We start from the raw sequence: 21,062 nt of genomic DNA, 5'->3' as shown, positions 1-21,062 counted from the left end.
CAGGGATTATTCCTTTTACTCAAATGCCCACGATGTTTACACAAGAATTGACTATTTTCAGCTTCAAAAAGCAAATATAGATCATATCTTCTTTTCAGATCATGCATTGGTAAGTGTCACAGTCGCTATTCTGGCCTTTAGAGTAAAACAGTGCCATTTGCATCTGAATGCATCTCTTTTAGACGACCCTCTTGTGAGAAATGAACTACAGGAGTCCCTTGACAAATACTTTGCACTTAATGCTGTGGAAGGAGCGTACCCCTGTATTGTGTGGGAGGCGCACAAGTGTGTGATTAGGGGAATCCTCATTAAGCATGGTGCTCGTAAAAAACGAGAACGCGCTCAGGAGATCATTGGTCTTTTGGGAGAGATTGAAAACCTAGAAAGATCACATAAACATCACCCATCAGACGATATCAGAAAGTCATTAATAATAAAAAGTGAATCATTACTCTCCATACTCATACATAAATCAAAAGCCGATCTCACCAGATGCCATCGTCATTATTATGAACATGGCAACAAAAGTGTGAATTCCTTTGCCAGAGATCTGGGAACACAGAGAGATAACACCTATATCCCATCCATTATCAATCTATCACAACAACGCAAACACCTGCTGCCCGACATTGCGGATATGTTTAAAACCTTTTATGCTTCTCTGTACTCGGTAGACTCGACTAACCCCGCCACACAAAATGCTAACTTCAAATCGCCTATCCAGAAATCCTTTTACTATAGAGGAACTGTGAGCCGCTGTAAAAGAAACCAAGTCGGGAAAGGCTCCGGGCCCAGATGGATTTTCACTGGCCTACTATAAATTGTTTTTGGGATCTCTTTCTCCTCATCTGATCACTAGCCTTAATGCGATATCTAAAGGCTCTGCTCTCCCAGGAGACTCCCTGCGAGCCCACATATCAGTGATACATAAGGAGAAGAAAGACCCAACACAATGTGCAAGTTATAGGCCTATATCCCTGCTCAATGTGGATATTAAGCTGTTTGCAAAAATGCTTGCATCCAGATTGTCTCCACTTTTGACAGGGATTATCCACCGAGATCAGGTGGGTTTCATGAGGGGAAGAGAAGCCAGGGACAACACAGCCAAGACATTGAACCTAATACATAGTGCCAGAATTAAATGTCAACCTCTTATGCTACTGTCTACTGATGCGGAGAAGGCATTCAATAGAGTGAACTGGGTTTTTATGAATGATACCCTTCAGAGACTAGGCCTAAAATCCAACACATTATGCTGGATATCAGCATTATACTCAAAGCCAGTTGCCAATGTAAAAGTGAATGGGGTACTCTCCAAAGAGTTTGTTATACGCAATGGGACGCATCAGAGATGTCCGTTATCTCCTCTGATCTTCATTCTTACACTAGAACCATTTCTGAACCATTTCTGAGGAAAATCTGGTCTAATAAGAATACTGAGGGTCCTTGTGTTTGGGATTCTCCATGTAAAATTGCGGCCAATGCGGATGATCTGCTTTTTTCATTAACAAACCAGCCAAATCTTTGCCTACTCTAATGGCGGAGTTCAGTACATGTAACGACATCTCTAATTTTAAAATCAATTTTGCCAAATCGAAAGCTCTGAACATCAATAATCCTCAGTCTATAGTGGCACCCTTAAAAGCAGCTTTTAGTTTTAAATGGGCCAAGACAGCAATAAAGTATCGAGGGATATTACTACCAAGTGATATGAAATTGACTTATTCCCTTAATTTCCCTAAATTGCTCAAATCAGTGCAAGAGAATTAGTCAAGATGGGCAAGAAATGCCTGTACATGGTTCGGCTGAAGTGCGATATTCAAAATGAACATTCTCCCTCGAATCCTGTATGTTATCCAGGCCCTCCCAATTCCTGTCCCCTCGTTCTTCTTTAAAGGTCTTGCCATGGCTCAGATGAAGTTCATCTCATCCGGTAAGCCTCCCGGTGTAGTACTAAATACATTGCATTGTCCTAAGTCCTCGGGCGGTATTGCCTTGCCTTATTTCAGATTATATTATATTGCTGCCCACCTTTCTAGAGTTTTGGACTGGTGCAGGAATGGAATAGAGAAGGTCTGGGTCGGGATAAAACAAAGTTTCACAAACATCCCTCTAACCACTATTCCCTGGTTGGACCTTTCTGTAGTTATTGCTCTTAAGACACACCCTACTACTGGAGCTGCCCTTGCTTGCTGCAATAATCCTAGAGTATGGTTATCGATCATACCACAGGCATGTATGTATCCTATATTGGGCAATTCACTCTTCCCCTCGGGGATAGAGGACAAAGTATTCCGTTCTTGGTTTAATATCGGTTCTTTCAGAGTATCCCATTTTGGAATTGGAAACGAATGGCCATCAAAGGAATGCCTTCAAGGTCTTTCCACCCCCTCCTCTTTGGGTTTCTGGAGAGCCGGTCAGCTATCTCATTTCTTGCACTCTCTTCCATCTAGAGTCCACTACAAAAATGACAAAAATATGTTGAAGGAAGAGTGCACAAAAGCAGAACCCATGAGGCACACCTTGTCTTTCGCCTACTCTCTTTTGATCGATCCCATGGATCAACCCAAAACACATTTCCAAACTCAATGGGGGAATGATGTAGGCCAAACTCTGATGAAGGATCAGTGGAAATGTATATGTAATTTAAATCATCTATTAGATAGCGCTTCCACAAGACTGGTTACAAACTGTTATCGTGATGGTATAGTCTCAACTCGCCTGCACGAAATATTCCCTGGTGCCAGTCCTATGCGCTGGAGATGTGGGGAGGAAGAGTGAGACCTAATGCATATTTTCTGGTCTTGTAAGCTTCTTTCCCCTTTCTGGGAAAAAGTTGAACTAGTGATAGGTAAAATCACAAATCTTATCACAGACCTAAATCCGGCTCTCATCCTTATTCATCACAGCGACATCCCTTTTAAAACCTACAAAAATTCTATATTGAGACACTTAATTGCATCTGCTAGTGCATACATTCCTTTGTTGTGGAAAAAAGACACCATCCAAACAATTTCCCTATGGTTTGCTAAAATGAATGCAATAATGCTGATGGAGGAATTAACCTCGACAATAAACAACTCAAATGGAAAAGTTTCCAAATCATGGTATCATTGGATGGAATTTAAATCCTCCAATGAATATTGGGATCTCATCGGAGACAACTGATTCACCAGTTCCAGTGCCTCTGGATATAGTCCAAAGTCCCCTTTGTCGGTACTTCCCCACCTCCCTCTTGTTTCTTCTTCTCTTTTCTCCACTGTCTCTCTTTTTCTTTTTTTCTCTCTCAATCTATTTTCTTCTTTACACTTCAATGTTATTATTAATGTAACTGTAAATACAATTTTGGTTATGTCTACAGTTTAATGCTATATGCATTGTGATATGTTTAATGGTTTCACTGTTAACAGGACTGAAATTGTGATTGTTATGACACTTGTAACTGTATTTTGAAAATTTAATAAAAGTTTTAAAATTAAAAAAAAAAATCACCTCACCACCTGAGCACTTGACCCGATCCCATCCCTCTTCATCCCAAACCTCACCAGACTTCATCCCAACCCTAATCCATCTGTTCAACCTATCACTAACAACTGGTGTTTTCCCTTCAAGCTTTAAACATGCCTCAATAACACCTATCCTCAAAAAGCCCTCTCTTGACTCATCCTCTGTATCTAGCTATCGCCCTTTATCACTTCTCCCCTGTGCCTCAAAACTACTGGAACAACACCTCCATCTTGAACTGTCTGCCCACCTCTCTTCTTACCCCCTCTTCGACCGCTTACAATCTGACTTCCGGCTGCACCACTCCACTGAAACTGCCCTAGCTAAAGTCACCAATGAGCTATTAACCCCCAAGGCCACCATGAACCATTTCTTAATACTACAGACTCTCTCATCTCTTGGCATCACAGACTTGGCCCTATCTTGGATCTTGTCATATCTAAGAGACCGGACATTCTGCATCTCCCACTTGGAGACCACACCACCTCCTCACCTAGCCCCCTATCTATTAGAGTCCCGCAAGGTTCAGTCCTGGGGCCCTTGCTCTTCTCCATTTACACTTTCAGCCTCAGACAGCTCATAGAATCTCACGGCATTCAGTATCACCTCTATTCTGATGACACACAGATCTACATCTTTGACCAGATATCACCTCCCTTCTAAACAGAATACCACAATGTCTGTCTGCCATTTCATCCTTCTTCTCCGCTAGATTTCGAAAGCTTAATATGTACAAAACAAAACAAAATACATCATCTTTCCCCATCTCACTCAACCCCCCTAACGGACCTATCCATTAAAGTAAATGGCTGCCCACTCTCCCCAGTCCCACCAGCTCTCTCTGTCAAACCACATATCCAAGTCCTTTGCTCTTCCTGCTGACTTAAGCTCAAAAATATTTCATGGATTCGTGCATTCCTCAGCCAAGAATCTGCAAATACCCTCATGTCCTCATCATCTCCCGACTTGACTACTGCAACTTTCGGCTCTGTGGCCTCCCCTCTAACACTCTCGCACCCCTCCAATCTATTCTAAACTCTGCTGCTCTACTAATCCACCTGTCCCCCGCTATTTCCTGACCTCTCCCCCCTGTCAATCCCTGTATTGGCTCCCCATTACCCAAATACTCCAGTTCAAAACCCTAACCATGGAATACAAAACCATCCACAACCTGTGTCCTCCATACATCTGTGACCTCATCTCTGGTACTTACCTATATGCAACGTCCGATCCTCACAAGATCTCCTTCTCTACTCCCCTCTTATCTCCTCTTCCCACAATCGCATACAAGGTTTCTCTCACCCATAACCCCTACTCTGGAACTCTCTACCACAACATATCAGACTCTCGCCTACCATCAAAACCTTCAAAAAGAACCTGAAGACCTACCTCTTCCGACAAGCCAACAACCTGAAAGAACCACCAATCGGCCAAGCCACTGCACGACCAGCTCTGCACTTGCTTACTGTATCCTCACCCATCCCTTGTAGATTGTGAGCCCTCGCAGGCAGGATCCTCTCTCCTCCTGTAGCAGACGTGACTTGTATTGTTTAACTTTACTCGCTTTTATTATGTATACCCCTTTTCACATGTAAAACGCCATGGAATAAATAGCACTATAATATATATATATATATATATATACATATATACACTCACTGGCCACTTTATTAGGTACACCTGTCCAACTGTGGGTTAAGACTTAATTTCTAATCAGCCAATCACATGGCGGCAACTCAGTGCATTTAGGCATGTAGACATGGTCAAGACAATCTCCTGCAGTTCAAACCGAGCATCAGTATGGGGAAGAAAGGTGATTTGAGTGCCTTTGAACGTGGCATGATTGTTGGTGCCAGAAGGGCTGGTCTGAGAATTTCAGAAACTGCTGATCTACTGGGATTTTCACGCACAACCATCTCTAGGGTTTACAGAGAATGGTCCGAAAAAGAAAAAAAATCCAGTGAGCGGCAGTTCTGTGGCCGGAAATGCCATGTTGATGCCAGAGGTCAGAGGAGAATGGGCAGACTGGTTCGAGCTGATAGAAAGGCAACAGTGACTCAAATTGCCACCCGTTACAACCAAGGTAGGCAGAAGAGCATCTCTGAACGCACAGTGCATCGAACTTTGAGGCAGATGGGCTACAGCAGCAGAAGACCACACTGGGTACCACTCCTCTCAGCTAAGAACAGGAAACTGAGGCTACAATTTGCACAAGCTCATCGAAATTGGACAGTAGAAGATTGGAAAAACGTTGCCTGGTCTGATGAGTCTCGATTTCTGCTGCGCCATTCGGATGGTAGGGTCAGAATTTGGCGTAAACAACATGAAAGCATGGATCCATCCTGCCTTGTATCAACGGTTCAGGCTGGTGGTGGTGGTGTCATGGTGTGGGGAATTTTTTCTGGGCACTCTTTGGGCCCCTTGGTACCAATTGAGCATCGTTGCAACGCCACAGCCTACCTGAGTATTGTTGCTGACCATGTCCATCCCTTTATGACCACAATGTACCCAACATCTGATGGCTACTTTCAGCAGGATAATGCGCCATGTCATAAAGCTCGAATCATCTCAGATTGGTTTCTTGAACATGACAATGAGTTTACTGTACTCAAATGGCCTCCTCAGTCACCAGATCTCAATCCAATAGAGCATCTTTGGGATGTGGTGGAACGGGAGATTCGCATCAGGGATGTGCAGCCGACAAATCTGCGCCAACTGTGTGATGCCATCATGTCAATATGGTCCAAAATCTCTGAGGAATGCTTCCAGCACCTTGTTGAATCTCTGCCACGAAGAATTGAGGCAGTTCTGAAGGCAAAAGGGGGTCCAACCCCTTACTAGCATGGTGTACCTAATAAAGTGGCCAGTGAGTGTATATATATATATATATATATATATATATAGTGAGGAAAATAAGTATTTGATTCACTGCCAATTCTGCAAGTTTTCCCACCTACAAAGAATGGAGAGGTCTGTAATTTTTATCATAGGTACACTTCAACTGTGAAAGACAGAATCTTTAAAAAATCCAGAAAATCTTATTGTATGATTTTTACATAATTAATTTGCATGAACCCATCCATCCTCCCTTCAACACAGTGAAGTCATCATGCCCCTTTGCAGAAAATCACTCCAAGGAATGATGTTTATCCCACCATAATTCAAAGTTGGGATAGTGTTTTTAGGGTTGTACTCATCCTTCTTCTTCATCCAAACAGTTGATTCTAAAAAGTTCTATTTTGGTTTCATCTGTCCACATGACCTTCTCCCATGCCTCCTCTGGATCATCCAGATGGTCATTGATAAACTGAAAACTGGCCTGGACATGTGCTGGTGTGAATCGTGGGGACCTTGAGTGCTCTGCAGGATTTTAATCCATGACAACGTAATATGTTACTAATGGTAATGTTTTAGACTGTGGTCCCAGCTCTCTTCAGGTCATTGACCAGGTCCTCCAATGTAGTTCTGGGCTGATTCCTGACCTTTCTCAGAATCATCCTTACCCCACGAGGCGGGATCTTGCATGAAGCCTCAGACTCAGGAAGATTAACAGTGTTTTTCTTCCATTTTCTAATAATTGTGCATACAGTTGTTGCCTTTTCAGCAAGCTGCTTGATTAGTGACATGAGCCTTGAGCGGCAAACAACAAAAAGCAGCTGACAGCACAACGGAGGGGTGGATGCCAGTTCAAAGGTTCATGGACCCGAATAAACAATAGTCCAAATAAGGAAGAGGAACAGCATCCGGTCTGGGAGAAAAATTGTATCAAAAATTTATTCTGCCAGTACAAAATACAACTAGAGTTGAGCGACTTTTGTTTTTTTATGGTCGAGTTTCGTTTCGTGAAACCCGACTTTTCCAAAAGTCGGGTCGAGCAAGATCGGCCTATTATAGGGAAAAGTCGGGGTCGTCCCGAAACACGAAACCCAATGTAAGTCAATGGGGAATAAAAGTCGTCAGTGAGAGGAGGACAGGAAACACACCTACAGTGCTCATTTGAATGCCAAAAGCATCAATTCTTCTTACTTAAGCTGGTCAACCTTAATTAACTTCATAATACAAGTTACGCACTGAAAAATGGGGGTTATTTGGCTAAAGTTGTGGGGGGGTAGGGCTGGCTCCAGGATTTCATGTGCCCTGGGCGAAAGAGCGCCCCTTTAACACATAATACCACAACTCATCATGCTCCGATACGGCAGAGAAATAGTGGTATAGTACAATGAAAAATACTTCACTTTTTACATCTCATGACGAGGCCCATCTATTTCTCCATACAGAATCATTGGTCCCATATAATGTTTGAAACAGTATATGATGAGCTCCACATAATGCTACAGTATATGTTGGTCCCCATGGATGAAGCTCCACTGTCTTATGGGCCCAAATAATGCTCCAAACATAATGGGCCCCATTTCTAATGCTCTAGTGTATAATGGGCCCTGTAAATGCTGCTCCAGTGTCTGATGTCCACCTTTGGAATGTTCCAGTGTATGGTGGGCCCCATCTATCATTCTCCAGAGTATAGTGCTCCCCAAAAATTGCTGTCCCAACATTGAAAACAATGAAATAAGTCTCCTCGCTAGGGAATCCCTGTACTAGTCTGGACTCCTCGTCGTCCCCATCTTCCATCTCACTGCACAGTATTTCAACCTTGCAAGTGCTGTGATCCTGAGCAAGCAGGGGGGGCCCACTCGTTGGCGACGGCACTGGCACAGGGCCCCTGATAGTACGGTGGTGTGTCTGATGGCGGGTGGGCCGAACCTGCACTTTCATCTGCAGCTTCCTCTTTGTCACCGTGTAAGATGGAACTGTATATGGGAAGGGTAACCTGAGTTTCATCAGGGTCAGATTCAGGCCGGGTAGCGTGCGAGGGGAATGTAGTGGTCTGGGTTAATGTACCAGCAGATTCATCGAGCAGTGGCTGGGCATCAGTGCACTTGTGTCGCCCCCAGGAGTACGGTCGCCACAGTGGCATTACCTTCCTCCTAGGGAGTGTGATGTCATGCTTGGGAGCAACGAAGGATCTCTCTAGCAGGTTAACTGATTGGGCGGCGTTATTCCCACGAGTCATGACCCTCCAAACAGCGTTCATGAAGGCAAAGTGTTTGTTTTACGTGGGCAATATGGTTGCAAAGCTGAACCTTAAAGGAATGTCCAGAAGGGCACCACCAGGAGTGGAGCCTACGGCGTAATTTGACTCAACACGGGCAACCTCAACCATACCAGCTACAGGACAGATGCACACATTGCAAGCTTAATTCCGTTAACGAACGAGACTCCGTCATGCCCCGCGGTCCGAGTCCGACTTACTAGAGGGACACTTGAGGCTCTGGCACATGAGATTGGCCAATAACTGGTGTGTCATGCCCTTACATGTCCGTGGCTGCATGTGCGCTACACTGAAAAGGCCAGCGTTTGTTGCTTACAGCTGCAGATAACCCGCTGAACAACGTTAGTGATGGGGATCACTGATTACAATTATTACTCGCGAACGATGATTTCCCAGTAAGTGCAGGTCAACTGCAGTTCCGGAATTAGGCCTAACCGTCATTCCTGAAAAAAAATGAAAAACTTACGTGTGCAAACCACAGGTGCTGTAGCTTGCTTAACAGCTCGCCAGCCGTTCTCACGCCCAGTATGGGTTACACGTGATTGCACAAAGGTGAGAAAGGGTACCGTATCCCCGGATAACATGTATGGATAGTGTACACATTCAAAAGATATGTCTATACATCAGGAGGCAAGCTCAGACGGTGTTAGGCCCAGTATGGCTTGCACGTGATTGCACAAAGGTGAGAAAGGGTACCGTATCCCCGGATAACATGTATGGATAGCGTACACATTCAAAAGATATGTGTCATGATCTGACAGTTGTAAATTGCACTGGGTGAACTTTTTTTACTTTGGAAAGTTCCAAGGTGTCTTGACTGCCCCCGATGGTGGTTAGTGGTATCGCACTTTAGGTTTTTTGTGCACGTAATTAGGGATCAGGTGTGACAGCCTATAAAGGTGTGCTAGGGGTGTGCAAATATGTCTATACATCAGGAGGCAGGCTCAGACGGTGTCAGGCACAGTATGGATTTGACGGCCCAGACTACACAGCGGAGGAGCAGGGAGAGGTAAAGATTGCAAATGCTGGGGCCCTGCCCAAGCAAGGGAGGCCCACTCATGGGCGTCGGTACTGGCACTGGGCCCCTCATAGTACGGCGGTGTGTCTGACGGCGGGTGTGCACCACCACTGTCAGAGACACTTGATTGCACTATGAGGGACCCTGTGCCAGTGCCCGTGCCCAAGAGTCGGCCTACCCACCTGTCCAGGGCAACGACACTCGCACGGTGTCGTGCGCTAGGTGGTGACCCCGGCCATGGGGGGGGAGGCAGCACAGTTAGGGAGTTTTAGAAAGTGGCATATGTTGATGTTGGACATTCAGCTGATGCAAAAGGTGAAATAGGTCAAGTCCCAGGAAGAGGTGGACCAAAGCAAGCCATTTTTCTGTCACCCTATGTGTCATCAGGGGAAGGTGGGACAAAATCCTTGGAAACCCATGCATGGTTCATTTTAATGAAGGTTAGATCATCCACATTTTGGGTTGACAGACGGGTCCTTTTTTCTGTCAGGATTGATCCAGCTGCACTGAAGACTCTTTCCGATAGCACACTTGCAGCTGGGCAAGCGAACTCCTGTAAGGCATATTGTGCCAATTCAGGCCAGGTGTCCAGTTTAGCAGCCCAATAGTCAAAGGGGAATGACCTGTGTGGGAGAACATCGATATGGGAGGAAAAGTAGTTTGTAACCATAGTTGACAACTGCTGTCTCCTGTCACTTTCCATCGATGCTGTATTACCAGTTGTGTGAGAGGTACTTGAAAAATCAGTCCACAACATTGTCATGAAACCCCTGTCTCCAACGACACTTCTGCTGTGTGCACCATGAACACCTCTGCCAAGCTGCCCCCGGCCCGTACGGCTCGTGTGAGAACCATCACCGCTGCTGTGTGCTGGGAATGCCTCAAGCAACCGATTTACCAGAGTTGCTTGTTTATTAGCCAATATTAGGTCAAGGTTCTCCTGTGGCATGATGTTTTGTAATTTGCCTTTATAGCGTGGATCCAGGATGCTGGCCAACCAGTAGTCGTCATCGTTCATCATTTTGGCAATGCGGGGGTCCCTTTTTAGGATCCACAAGGCATAATCTGACATGTGGGCCAATGTTCCCGGTGTCAATGATGCACTGCGAGTGCTGGTTGGAGGAGCACTTTCTGGCAAATCCACATCCCTCCAGTCACGCACAAACCCTGTACCAGACCTTGCCACGCCAACATTTTCACTTGCCCCACGAGATGCAACCTCCTCCCCTAAGTAATCATCCCCATCATCATCCTCCTCCTCCTCTTCTTCCTCCAACTCGTCCAGGAGAGGTCCATGAGCAGACAATGGCTGAATGTCATCAAGGATTCCCTCCACCTCTTCCTCCTCGTCAACATTGGCTGCAGACGCCTGCTCCTTAAGGTGCGTCAAAGTTTGCATGAGCAGACGCATAAGTAGGATGCTCATGCTTAGGATGGCGTCGTCTGCGCTTACCAGCCGTGTGCATTCCTCAAAACACTGAAGGACTTTACAGAGGTCTTTCAGCTTCGACCACTGCACACCTATCAACTCCATGTCTGCTCTCAAAGTGCCTGGCCGTGTATCCTCCCACAAATGCATTATGGCCTGCCTCTGCTCGCACAGCCGCTCCACCATGTGCAGGGTGGAGTTCCACCTTGTTGCAATGTCGATAATGAGGCGGTGGTTGGGAAGGTGGAGCAATCGCTGCAGCTTCTGCATACGAACGGAGTGTACAGGCGACCGGCGGATGTGCGCGCACAGTCTTCGCACCTTATGGAGCAGGGCTGTTAACTCCGGATAATTTTTGAGGAAGCACTGCACCACCAGGTTCAAGGTGTGAGCCAAGCAAGGTATGTGGCTGAGTTTTGAAAGGGCTATGGCTGCCACAAAATTACGGCCGTTATCACTAACTACCTTGCCTGCCTCAAGATGTACACTGCCCAGCCATGAATCAGTTTGTCGCTTCAAGTACTCGGCCAGCACCTCGGCGGTGTGTCTGTCGCCCAAACAGATCATCTGCAACACAGCCTGCCGACGCTTTCCACTAGCTGCTCGATAGGGGGACACATCGTGTGCAACAGTGGCAGCTGCAGATGGAGTGCTCGTACGACTGCGCTCTGTGGACGAGCTGTCGCTTCTGGAAGAGGAGGAGGAGGAGGAGGGTCGAACGCCTACAGCCAACTGTTTCCTATACCGTGGGCTAGGCAGCACTGTCCCACCACCGCTGTCCCCTGTGGACCCTACATCCACCACATTAACCCAGTGCGCAGTGATGAACACGTAACGGCCCTGGCCATGCCGACTGGACCATGCATCAGTTGTGAGGTGCACCTTTCCACTCACTGACTGCTTGAGTGCATGGACAATGCGGTCTTTCACATGATGGTGGAGGGCTGGGATGGCTTTGCGAGAGAAGAAGTGGCGACTGGGTAGGTCATAGCGTGGTACTGCATAGGCCATGAGTTCACGGAAAGCTGCGCTTTCCACCAACCGATAGGGCATCATCTCAAACGAGATTAGTTTGGCAATGTGGGCGTTCAAACCCAGTGTACGCGGATGAGAGACTGAGCACTTTCTTGACCTACTCATAGTGTCTGGGAGGGTGAGCTGGACTTGAGAGCTGCATATGGTGGAAGTAGCAGTGGACAGGGCGGACTGAGAGAGGGTTGATGATGGTGATGGAGTTGGTGTTCTTTCTGATGGCCTAGAATCAGTATTTCGTTGATATAACAGTGGGATTCCCTGACTGCTGTGGCCTTGCAACGACACCTCAACATTTGCTGCTGTGCTAACTGGTGGGCTTACAGTGGGGGAAACAATGTAGCGTTGCTGACTACCTTCTTTGTGATCAGTTGCACATGTGGCACTTGAGGTTTGGTGTTGTGTCCACGCTTGCAAGTGCATGCTGGTTAAATGTCTAAGTATGCAACTGGTATTCAAATTTTTCAGATTTTTCCCTCGGCTAAAGGTCTTTGCGCACTTCTTACAGATAACCTTGACCTGATCATGAGGATTTTGTTCAAAAAAGTGCCACACTGCACTCTTCCTACTTTGGCAGACATTTTGCGGCCTAGCACGCTGTGATCTTTTGACCATCTGGACAAGCTGTCCAGCAACTCTTTTGATTATTGGAACCTGTCTTTGGAGTGCTCCGGGCCTGCCAGATAACAGCTGTTGCGATGTTGATGTCTGCTGTGGATGCTCCTCATCTGAGCTATTGGAAGCAGCACCCTCTTCCCCCAATGGATGCCAATCTGGGTCAACAACTGGGTCATCCATCACCTCCTCTTCAATGTCATGTGCACCTTCCTCTGTGTCACCGTGTATGGTGGTATAGTGTGCGGGAAGGGGCACCTGAGTCTCATCAGGGTCAGAATCTGGCTCTGTACACTGCGAGGACAATGTAGTGCTCTGAGTGAATGTACCAGCAGAATCATCTATCAGCGGCTGTGCATCATTGCACTCCATGTCAGATTCATCTTGGCCTGGGTAATTCACCATTTCACTTGATAATCCAGGCATGGTATGTGAAAACAGCTCCATGGAGTAATCAGTAGTATGGCCTGCGTCATCCTTCAATCTTGGTTGTGGTGAAGGACACAAGGAAAGGTGTGGTTCATGAACATGAGCCTCCAATGACGACTCAGTGCTTTTACTTTTTACAACTTCAGAAGAGGAGGCGATAGAGCTGGAGGCTGAGTCAGCAATGTAAGACAAAACTTTTTCCTGATGCTCTGGCGTTAAAAGCGGTTTGCCAACTCCTAGAAAACTAAGCCTTCGAAGCCTTATGGAGCCAGACGATGACGCAGGCTCAACACCTCCTGCATTCGGTCCTATTTTGCTTTTGCCACTACCATCAGATCCACCACCAACACCATCATTACCAGCTGCCAACCCCCGCCCAATTCCACGGCCTCTTCCACCAGCCTTCCTCATTTTTGGTAGAAATGTAGACAAAATCCTACAAACTATATAGTAATGTAAAACAAGGTACAAGGTGTCTATAGGACAGGGGAGATTTAGATTTTCTGCAGACACTTCTGGACACTGGACACTTGGATTGTGTGAGGCCCACTGAATATCACAGCGCTATGTCACAGGCTCGATGGCACAGGTGTGAAAAAAGTGACTACAGGATAAGGGAGATTTTGAATTTCTGGGAGATTTTGAATTTCTGCAGACACTTGTGGACACTGGACACTTGGATTGTGTGATGCCCACTGAATATCACAGCACTATGTCACAGGCTCGATGGCACAGGTGTGAACAAAGTGACTACAGGATAAGGGAGATTTTGAATTTCTGGGAGATTTTGAATTTCTGCAGACACTTGTGGACACTGGACACTTGGATTGTGTGAGGCCCACTGAATATCACAGCGCTATGTCACAGGCTCGATGCAGCAGGTGTGAAAAAAGTGACTACAGGATAAGGGAGATTTTGAATTTCTGCAGACACTTGTGGACACTGGACACTTGGATTGTGTGAGGCCCACTGAATATCACAGTGCTATGTCACAGGCTCGATGGCACAGGTGTGAAAAAAGTGACTACAGGATAAGGGAGATTTTGAATTTCTGCAGACACTTGTGGACACTGGACACTTGGATTGTGTGAGGCCCACTGAATATCACAGCACTATGTCACAGGCTCGATGGCACAGGTGTGAAAAAAGTGACTACAGGATAAGGGAGATTTTGAATTTCTGCAGACACTTGTGGACACTGGACACTTGGATTGTGTGAGGCCCACTGAATATCACAGTGCTATGTCACAGGCTCGATGGCACAGGTGTGAAAAAAGTGACTACAGGATAAGGGAGATTTTGAATTTCTGGGAGATTTTGAATTTCTGCAGACACTTGTGGACACTGGACACTTGGATTGTGTGAGGCCCACTGAATATCGCAGCGCTATGTCACAGGCTCGATGGCACAGGTGTGAAAAAAGTGACTACAGGATAAGGGAGATTTTGAATTTCTGGGAGATTTTGAATTTCTGCAGACACTTGTGGACACTGGACACTTGGATTGTGTGAGGCCCACTGAATATCACAGCGCTATGTCACAGGGTCGATGGCACAGGTGTGAAAAAAGTGACTACAGGATAAGGGAGAATTTGAATTTCTGGGAGATTTTGAATTTCTGCAGACACTTGTGGACACTGGACACTTGGATTGTGTGAGGCCCACTGAATATCACAGCGCTATGTCACAGGCTCGATGGCACAGGTGTGAAAAAAGTGACTACAGGATAAGGGAGATTTTGAATTTCTGCAGACACTTGTGGACACTGGACACTTTTGGATTGTGTGAGGCCCAATGAATATCAGAGCGCTATGTCACAGGCTTGATGCAGCAGGTGTGAAAAAAGTGACTACAGGATAAGGGAGATTTTGAATTTCGGCAGACACTGGACACTTTTGGATTGTGTGAGGCCCAATGAATATCAGAGCGCTATGTCACAGGCTCGATGCAGCAGGTGTGAAAAAAGTGACTACAGGATAAGGGAGATTTTGAATTTCTGCAGACACTTTTGGATTGTGTGAGGCCCACTGAATATCAGAGCGCTATGTCACAGGCTCGATGGCACAGGTGTGAAAAAAGTGAATTGTAGAATTGGGCAGAATAGGAATCTCCCTAGAGTGTAGGTCTGTAAGAACGGAACAAGTCCTCCACTTAGCTTCACTGTGGCTGTGATAACAGCCGTTACACGGTAGTGTGTGAGGAGCGTACACCGCTGTATGGTGTGAATAAATGCACGCTCAGTACCTTAGCAGGACAAAAAAAAATTGGGATTGCTTTTAAAAAAAGCAGTTTGCAGAGCAGTGGGGAAACAGCAATGCAGCTGTCAGGAAGCCTTAGAAGGCAGCCTAACAACCAACACCGCTGATCCACCACAATATAGCCTCCCCTTGCACTGCACACACAGTGACTGGTGTGTTGCACAGGCAAAATCGCTAGCAGCAGAAGCAGTTTTTTTGTCTTCTTCCCTGCCTAATGCTCTCCCTACAGAATCAGCAACCTCTCCCTATGCTAAGATCGGCAGAAGTAAGATGGCGGTCGGCATGCATGCCCTTTTATAACCCCTGTGACGCCCACCAAAGCAAGCCAATCACTTGCATGCCCTTCTGAAAGATGGTGGCGACCCCTGCCTATGTCATCACGTTGCCCACAGTGTCCGTGGATCCTGATTGGCTGAAAAAGAGCGCTAAACAAACCTTTGAAACGCGACTTTGGCGCGTAAGTCGCCGACCTCGTGGCCGACCTCATCCTAGGGTCGGGTTTCGTTTCATGAAACCCGACTTTGCCAAAAGTCGGCGACTTTTGAAATTGTTCGACCCGTTTCGCTCAACTCTAAATACAACGTTTCGGCCATATTGTGGCCTTTTTCAAGTATCTTGAAAATACTTGAAAAAGGCCACAATATGGCCGAAACGTTGTATTTTGTACTGGCAGAATAAATTTTTGATACAATTTTTCACCCAGACCGGATGCTGTTCCTCTTCCTTATATGAGCCTTGAGCGGGTCTAAAATTTCATCCCTTATGTTTTTAGACAGATCTTTGGTCTTGACCATGGTGGATAAGTTGGAGTGTGATTGATTGAATGTGGGGACTGGTGTTTTTTATACAGATAATGAGTTCAAACAGGTGCAAATAATACAGAAAATGACTGTAGAGTAGGAGGGCTTCTTATTGTAAAACGAACAGATTTTTGAGGGCCAGAATTCTTGCTGGTTTGTAGATGATCAAATACTTATATCATACGGTAAAATTCAAATTAATTATGTAAAAATCATGCATTGTGATTTTCTGGATTTTTTTAAAATATTGTCTCTCACAGTTGAAGTGTACCTACAATAAAAATTACTGACCTCTCCATTCTTTGTAGGTGGGAAAACTTGCAAAATCAGCAGTGTATCAAATACTTATTTTCCCCACTGTACAGTCATATGTTAAAGTTTGGGCACCCCTATTAATGTTAACCTTTTTTCTTTATAGCAATTTTGTTTTTTGCAACAGCTATTTCAGTTTCATATATCTAATAACTGATGGACTCAGTTATATTTCTGGATTCAAATGAGGTTTATTGTACTAACAGAAAATGTGCAATCTGCATTTAAACAAAATTTGACGGGTGCAAAAGTATGGGCACCCTTATCATTTTCTTGATTTGAACACTCCTAACTACTTTTTACTGACTTCCTGAAGCACTAAATAGGTTTTGTAACCTCATTGAGCTTTGAACTTCATAGCCAGGTGTATCAAATCATGAGAAAAGGTATTTAAGGTGGCCACTTGCAAGTAGTTCTCCTATTTGATTCTCCTATGAAGAGTGGTATCATGGGCTCCCTCAAAACAACTCACCAATGATCTGAAAACAAAGATTATTCAACATAGCTTTTCAGGGGAAGGATGCAAAAAGTTGTCTCAGAGATTTAACCTGTCAGTTTCCACTATGAGGAACATAGTAAGGAAATGGAAGAACACAGGTACAGTTCTTGTTAAGCCCAGAAGTGGCAGGCCAAGAAAAATATCAGAAAGGCAGAGAAGAAGAATGGTGAGAACAGTCAAGGACAATCCACAGACCACCTCCAAAGACCTGCAGCATCATATTGCTGCAGATGGTGTCACTGTGCATCGGTCAGCAATACAGCGCACTTTGCACAAGGAGAAGCTGTATGGGAGAGTGATGCAAAAGAAGCCGTTTCTGCAAGCACGCCACAAACAGAGTAGCCTGAGGTATGCAAAAGCACATTTGGACAAGCCAGTTACATTCTGGAAGAAGGTCCTGTGGACTGATGAAACAAAGATTGAGTTGTTTGGTCATACAAAAAGGCGTTATGCATGGAGGCTAAAAAAACACAGCATTCCAAGAAAAACACTTGCTACCCACAGTAAAATTTGGTGCAGGTTCCATCATGCTTTGGGGCTGTGTGGCCAATGCCGGCATCGGGAATCTTGTTAAAGTTGAGGGTTGCATGGATTCAACTCAGTATCAGCAGATTCTTGACAATAATGTGCAAGAATCAGTGACGAAGTTGAAGTTATGCAGGGGATGGATATTTCAGCAAGACAATGATCCAAAACACTGCTCCAAATCTACTCAGGCATTCATGCAGAGGAACAATTGCAATGTTCTGGAATGGCCATCCCAGTCCCCAGACCTGAATATCATTGAACATCTGTGGGATGATTTGAAGCGGGCTGTCCATGCTCAGCGACCATCAAACTTAACTGAACTGGAATTGTTTTGTAAACTGGAATGGTCACAAATACCTTCATCCAGGATCCAGGAACTCATTAATAGCTACAGGAAGCGACTAGAGGCTGTTATTTTTGCAAAAGGAGGATCTACGAAATATTAATATCACTTTTATGTTGAGGTGCCCATACTTTTGCACCGGTCAAATTTTGTTAAAATGCAGACTGCACATTTTCTGTTAGTACAATAAACCTCATTTGAATCCAGAAATATAACTGAGTCCATCAGTTATTAGACATATGAAACTGAAATAGCTGTTGCAAAAAACAAAATTGTTATAAAGAAAAAAGGTTAACATTAATAGGGGTGCCCAAACTTTAACATATGACTGTATATAAATAGCGTCATGGCTGAAAGTGTTTTGATTCTTGAAATTTTGACATTTTTACAGAAAATGAAGTATGTCTCCCAGAAAATTATTGCAATTATACATGTTTTGTTATATACATTTTTATTTCCTTTGTGTGTATAACACAAAAAAAACCTGAAAAAAAGTTGAATTGGACATAATTTTACACTAAACCCTAAAAATGTGTAGGACAAAATTATTGGCACCTCAACTAATTAATTTGGTTGCACACCCTTTGTATTAAATAACTGCAATCCATTGCTTACTACAGCTATCAACAAGCTTGTTACAACTCTCAAATGGAATTTAGGACCACCCTTCTTTTGCAAACTGCTCCATGTCTCTTATATTTGAAGGCTTCCTCCTCCAACAGTAATTTTAGGATCTCGCCATAGGTGTTCAAAGGTATTTAGATCTGGACTCATCGTTGCCCACTTCAGAACGCTGAAGCATTTTGTTTCAATTTATTTCTAGGTGCTTCTTGAAGTGTTTGGGGTCATTGTCTTACTGGAAATCCTATGACCTAGGAATGAAACCCAGCTGTCTGGGCAGTACATTAAGACCCAAAATCTTTTATTAATCTTCAGATTTCTTTATGCATGGCACAAAGTCAAGGCACCCAGTGCTAGGGACAGCAAAACAGCCCCAAAGCATCTTTAAACTTCCATCATATTTGACTGTAGGTGCTATGTTCTTTTCTTTGTAAGCTTTATTCCATTTTCGTTAAACAGTGGAAAGGTGTGCTTTACCAAAAAGCTCTATCTTAGCCTCATCTGTCCACAAGACGCTTTCCCAGAAGGATTTTGGTTTACTCACGTACATTTTGACAAAATGCAGTGTAGCCTTTTTATGTCAAGATGTCAGCAGTGGGATCCTCCTGGGTCTCCTGCAGTAGCATTTCTTTTAATTCAAATGTCAAGAAACAGTTTGCAGTTACACTGATGCACCCTGAGCTGAAGGAGAGCTTGAATTTCTTTGAAACTTAATTGGGGCTGCTTATCCACCATCCGAACTATCCTGTGTTGCAACCTTTCATCAATTTTTTTTCTGCGGCCATAACTGTATAAGCATATATGCTTTGTATTGCGATTTGGTGAGATTTATAACATTTTTTATTTTTCTCTTTACATTAATATTTCTTTTTACAATTTTGATTGCACCATTTTGGGATAATTGCTAAATTTTCATCAATCCTATTGAATTTTTTAGGGTGGTACAGTAAAAAAAAAAAAAAAAAACAGTTGGGTGCTTCGATCTTTTTTCTGTTTTTTTTTTGTGTTTACTATATACAGCTCTGGAAAAAAGTTAAGAGACCACTGCAAAATTTTTAGTTTGTCTGATTTTTCTCTTTATAGGTATATTTTTAAGTAAAAAATAAATTGCTCTTTTATTCTATAAACTTCTGACAACATGTCATCGAATTTCCAAGCACTAAATTTTGTATTTATTTTCAGAAAATGAGATGTGGTCAAAATAACAAAAAATGCAGTGCTTGCAGACCTCAAATAGTGCTAAGAAAACAAGTTCATAATCATTTAGAAACAACAATACTAATGTTTTAACTCAGGAAGAGTTCAGAAATCAATATTTTGGGGAATATCAATGACTTTTAAAAACAGAAACCGTCCGACGATTATCTTGCAGTAATGCAAGATTTAATAAAAGGCGGATTCGAAAGAGGTATTTTAAACAAGCAAGAAATGGATTTTATTAACACTTCACACCCAAGAGTCCCATACTTTTATTATTTACCTAAGGTGCACAAAGAACTAGTCAATCCACCCTGGAGACCTATTATATCAGCAATAGGGGGCCTAACAGCTAACCTATCTAAATTTGTAGATTGTCATCTACAAAGATTAGCTGCTGCACTGCCGGCCTATTTAAAAGACAGCACCCACATTTTAAGAATTTTAAAAAAATGTAGAGTGGCAAGACCACTACATTTTGGGGACCCTTGACATAACCTCGCTATACACTATCATTCAACATGAAAAGGTGTGTGAATCAGTAGAGTATTTTATGTCTAAAGATAGCACAATACCAAGTGACCAAATCTATTTTATTCTAGACTGTATAAATTTCATTTTAACCCACAATTACTTTCGTTTCAGAGTGCACTACTACTCCCAGAAGTGGGGAACTGCCATGGGCACCAGGTTCGCCCCTAGTTATGCTAATTTGTACGTGGGTAGGTGGGAACATGAGACCATCTATCCTGGTGGTAATCTACTTGCGAACCTGGTGTTATGGCAACGTTTTATAGATGATATCATCTTCATCTGGTCTGATGGACCTATTTTATTAAAGGAATTTTTTAATGAACTAAACAAAAATTGTTACTTTTTAAATTTCACTATTACCACCAGCCCCAAAGAAATTTTTTTAGACCTAAAGATTTTTATAGAAAACAATACCATCGAAACCAAATTTTAATCACAAACCCACAGATTCCAATAATTTCATTTCCTTAGACAGTTGTCACCTTCCAAGCTGGCTTTTAAACGTTTCTAAAAGCCAGCTTATAAGAGCTCACAGGAATTGCTGTAAAATACAGGACTTCAATAAGGAGGCAGAGATTCTAACCAAGAGGTTTTGCCATAAAGGGTATGATCTCCACTCCTTGCAATAAATCAAGGAATCAGTAAGAGAAATGCCACGAGAACACTTACTCAGACATCAAGAAAAAAAGAGCAATTTTTCCATCATGGAAGAAATTCCCATCATCATGCAATATACTGCCAATACAAAAATCCTTAAAAAATTGTGAATAAACATTGGAACATCTTGGGGAATGACAAAGTTATCGGTGAATCACTGCCAATATAACCTAGGTT

Source organism: Dendrobates tinctorius, unplaced genomic scaffold, assembly GCF_039654945.1.
Source record: "Dendrobates tinctorius isolate UK_male_01 unplaced genomic scaffold, ASM3965494v1 ptg000133l, whole genome shotgun sequence".
NCBI classification, from domain to species: Eukaryota; Metazoa; Chordata; class Amphibia; order Anura; family Dendrobatidae; genus Dendrobates; species Dendrobates tinctorius.
Note: the sequence above shows the minus strand (reverse complement) of the source record.